A 4,394-nucleotide genomic window follows, 5' to 3' on the forward strand; every position below is an offset into this window, starting at 1 on the left:
TTGGGTTCTTAGAGAGAAGGGATGGGTTTTAACTTTAAATCCTGTCCTGTGAAGCCTTTTCTGACCTCGCTTTGTTTTTCCTCCTCAGGCTTCAAAGGGTTCTGAGGCAGTGTGCACACCCCCTGAAGCCTCCACTCTAAGAGAATCAGCATGTAAGTCATCTCTTCCTGTCATGTCTGCAATAATAATATTTTATCATATGACTGAAGGTGAATCATCTTAGATCAAAGTGTGATCCTTGGACAAACTGTTGTATGTACAACTCCTGCAGCTGTGAGATGCCAAACAGTTAATGTATGCACCATAAAACATTCATTTTTATTTAGGCTGAGCTCAAATCTTCAGTTTTTTAATGAAATGTTTGTTTTTGCAGACATCAGTCGAAGACGTCTCTGTCTTGTGCGAGGATGATGCAGGACTCCCAGTAATGCAAAGTGAAGAAGGATTCTGGTTTCTGCTCCAGGGCCTCTCTGAGACGGACCAGCGGCTCCAGGTAGTACTGCATGGAGAGATGAGGTCAGAACACTAGAAATAGGTCTTGGCTCAGAGGTGAGGAAGTCTAGACTTAAATTATATTACCAGTTGTACCGCATATTACATCAATGAACTTAAAAATACTATTTCTTTCAACACTATGTGGGAACCCTTTTATGGAAACCCATTTAATCAAGATAAAATCTAGATGATCTTTTCTAGATTTTATCTTGAGATATTATCTAGAAAAGATTCTAGATAATATCTTGATTGAAATCCTGATAATCTTTTCTAGATTTTCTAGATTTCATCTCGAGATGAAATCTAGAAAAGGATCTTTTCTAGATTTTCTAGATTTAATCTCGAGATGAAATCTAGGAAATCTAGAAAAGATCCTTTTCTAGATTTCATCTCGAGATGAAATCTAGAAAAGAGTCTAGCTAAAATCTAGATAATCTTTTCTAGATTTTATCTCGAGATNTGCAAAAATTAGTCATATTATAGTTTGACCTCAAAATGTGCAAAAATTAGTCATATTATAGTTTGACCTCAAAATGTGCAAAAATTTGTCATAATATAGTATGTCTAAAATATGCAACATGATGTGCATAATGACCTCAAAAGGTGCAAAATTGACTCCATTATTGCCGACAGTAAGTCAGGCTCATTTCTAGTATTATTTGCGTTTTCTTCTTCTGCTGTGGAGGAAAACACTACAACACTTGTGCTTCTTGGAACAATTAGTAATCTAGTACAAAATTTTCTGAAGCATTTCTCTTTTCTTGCTAGTAAAGTTAAGTCCCTTTTAGTCTCCACTTGAACAACAAAACACATGCATTTAACTCGAATAGTGTATTTAATGTGACGTTTACAGAGGTTCAACGTTGTGCTATAAACGTTTTACATTCAGGGTAAGAGACAGTAAAGTCTCTGTCACAGCAATGCCAAAACTTCTATTTTTGCTCCATAAAAGAAAATGCACACAATCAAAATTCTTTGAAATTTGGAGAAAAACTGTTGAGGATATGCAGCTTTGATGTTTTCACAGCACAAAAAAAGAAAAAATAGCTGAAGCTGCAACAAAAGCACTTTGCAGTTGAAAGTAAACATCACAGGTAGCAGTTCTGGATTGGCTGTAGCACATTCAGAAAACAAAACAAAACTATATGGCAGCACACATCTCAAAGAACACTCTTTATGTCGGAGTCTAAAGTTGAAAGGTGAAGCTAGAGTACACCAACACAATTTGAAAAACTTGACTTCTTAGAGAGAAGGGATGGGTTTTAACTTTAAATCCTGTCCTGTGAAGCCTTTTCTGCTCTAACCTCGCTTTGCTTTTCCTCCTCAGGATTCAAAGGGTTCTGAGGCAGTGTGCACACACCCCTGAAGCCTCCACTCTAAGAAAATCAGCATGTAAGTCATCTCTTCAATAATAATATTTTATCATATGACTGAAGGTGAATCACCTTAGATCAAAGTGTGATCCTTGTACAAACTGTTGTATTTACAACTCCTGCAGCTGTGAGATGCCAAACAGTTAATGTATGCACCATAAAACATTCATTTTTATTTAGTCTGAGCTCAAATCTTCAGTTTTTTTTAATGAAATGTTTGTTTTTGCAGACATCAGTCGAAGACGTCTTGTGCGACGATAATCCGAGACGCCCGGTGATGCAAAGTGAAGAAGGATTCTGGTTTCAGTCCCTTCTGCTCCAGGGCCTCTCTGAGACGGACCGGCGGCTCCAGGTAGTACTGCATGGAGAGATGAGGTCAGAACACTAGAAATGGGTCTTGGCTCAGAGGTGAGGAAGTCTAGACTTAAATTATATTACCAGTTATACCGCATATTACATCCATGGAAAAAAAAATGGCTTTGTTGTATATGTAAGAAAATGTTACCATGAACTGCAAAAACCAGGCACTTAAGAAAACTATATTTATATATTAAGATTTAAAAATACTATTTTTTTTCAACACTATGTGGGAACTTTTTTATGGAAACCCATTTCTGCCACTCTGTTTAAAAAAAACCTCATGAGATAATTAAAATAATGAGATACATATAATCTAGATAAAAAAATCTAGGTTTTTTTTCTAGATATAATCTAGATTTTATCTCTTTATCTCGAGATAAAGAGATATCTCTTTATCTCGAGATAAAGAGATATCTCTTTATCTCGAGATAAAGAGATATCTCTTTATCTCGAGATAAAGAGATAATCTAGAACAGATTATCTCTTTATCTCGAGANTATCTCTTTATCTCGAGATAAAGAGATAATCTAGAACAGATTATCTCTTTATCTCGAGAAGATAATGAGATTTTCTCTAGATACTAAGATATTATTGAGATATCTCATCTCTATTTTTTTTAAACAGAGTGGCAGAAATGGGCTTCCATAGCCTTTAATAACTGACCAGTGTTTAGTGTTTTATACTGACTAGTAAAATTTCAGTAAATAGACCAAATATCTGCCAAAAATTCACACTTAAGATTAGATTATCTAGATTTTTAAACAGATGAAAATAGGGATCTGGAAAAGTCTTAAGTGAACTAGACTAAACAGCAGCACCACTGAGAATCAAAATGTGAATATTTTTCACAGGGAGAAAAAAGCCACAAGAAACTAACAGCCATTTTAAGACCATAGCAACCTTTTCTATATTCACAGTCTGGAAATTATAGTTTTTGTTCTACACAGGAAGGCCACTGGTACTGCACTGCAATCTTCAAGTCCTTCCTCCATTTCAGGGAAAATGGAGGAAGGACTTGAGTTTAAGAAGATAGAAATCTATGGTTTCATACTAAACACTNATCTCGAGATGAAATCTAGAAAAGAGTCTAGCTAAAATCTAGATAATCTTTTCTAGATTTTATCTCGAGATATTATCTAGAAAAGATTCTAGATAATATCTTGATGATTTTTTTTCTATATTCAGATTCACTTAGTCTGGAAACTATAGTTTTTGTTCTACACAGGAAGGTCACTGGTGCTGCACTGTTATCTTAAACTCAAGTCCTTCCTCCATTTCAGTGGAAATGGAGAAAGGACTTGAGTTTAAGAAGATAGAAATCTATGGTTTCATACTAAACACTGGTCAGTTATTAGAGGGTTCCCAGATAATGTTGAAAGAAATAGTATCTAAATATTGTTTTCTTTCTCAGTGTAGTATGAGGTAGAACTGGTTACATAATTTAAGTCTAGACTTCCTCACCTCTGAGCAAAGACCAATTTTTACCATCCTAACAAATGGTTGACATTTAATTTACACTGTATAAAGGCAGGCTGCTTCTATTTTAACTTAAGACATTACATGTAGTGACTGCTGCTGACTCTTTTCTAACATCCTACCTCATAGGCGAGGGCGAAGGTCCCGATGAATCTGAACAGCCTCTTCTGGATCCACATGCTGTCCCTTCATCACATCCCTGAAAACCCAACAGGAAATGACAGAAGTCCTGCTTAATGCTTATTAAAATGCTGAAACTGAACATTAAGATATTTGTGTATGAAAGGAGACCTTAAACCGAGTACCACTGGCTACACATTGGTATACTTAGCAAGTGTTGGACTACGCTACTGCACTAAAATATGAACCTGTAACAGTGGTTTCAGTGAATTTGTCGGCTTCTGCACATATTAAATAACTTCAAATGAAACACATAAGTATGCCCCAGAGGTGTGTGCCTCTCTACCTGGGCAGGTTTGCTCCAATAGGGATCGCTGCGAGGTCGAATGGCCCAAAGTGGCGTCCGATCTCCTGGTAGGACGGACAGTAGCCTGTGTCGCCGGTGAAGAAGAATCGATGGTTGGGACCCAAAACAGACCAGCTACTCCATAAAGACTGAAAAGATATAAAAAGTTAAATGGTTACAATTCTGACAGTTTTAGTGCAGCAGAAAATTAAAGAAAGATTTTC

The 4,394-nt window shown here is 36.3% G+C and overlaps 1 long non-coding RNA gene across 1 annotated transcript; it reads left to right on the top strand.

The window, feature by feature from the left end:
- Positions 1–2,117: 2,117 nt before the first annotated feature.
- LOC107833357 (uncharacterized) lies at positions 2,118–3,966 on the top strand. Its single transcript, XR_001659096.1, has 2 exons — positions 2,118–2,220; positions 3,834–3,966. It is a non-coding gene; the product is annotated as an uncharacterized LOC107833357 (long non-coding RNA).
- Positions 3,967–4,394: the final 428 nt, after the last annotated feature.

The sequence above is a fragment of the Poecilia formosa genome, unplaced genomic scaffold (genome assembly GCF_000485575.1).
Source record: "Poecilia formosa unplaced genomic scaffold, Poecilia_formosa-5.1.2 Scaffold371, whole genome shotgun sequence".
Lineage (NCBI taxonomy): Eukaryota > Metazoa > Chordata > Actinopteri > Cyprinodontiformes > Poeciliidae > Poecilia > Poecilia formosa.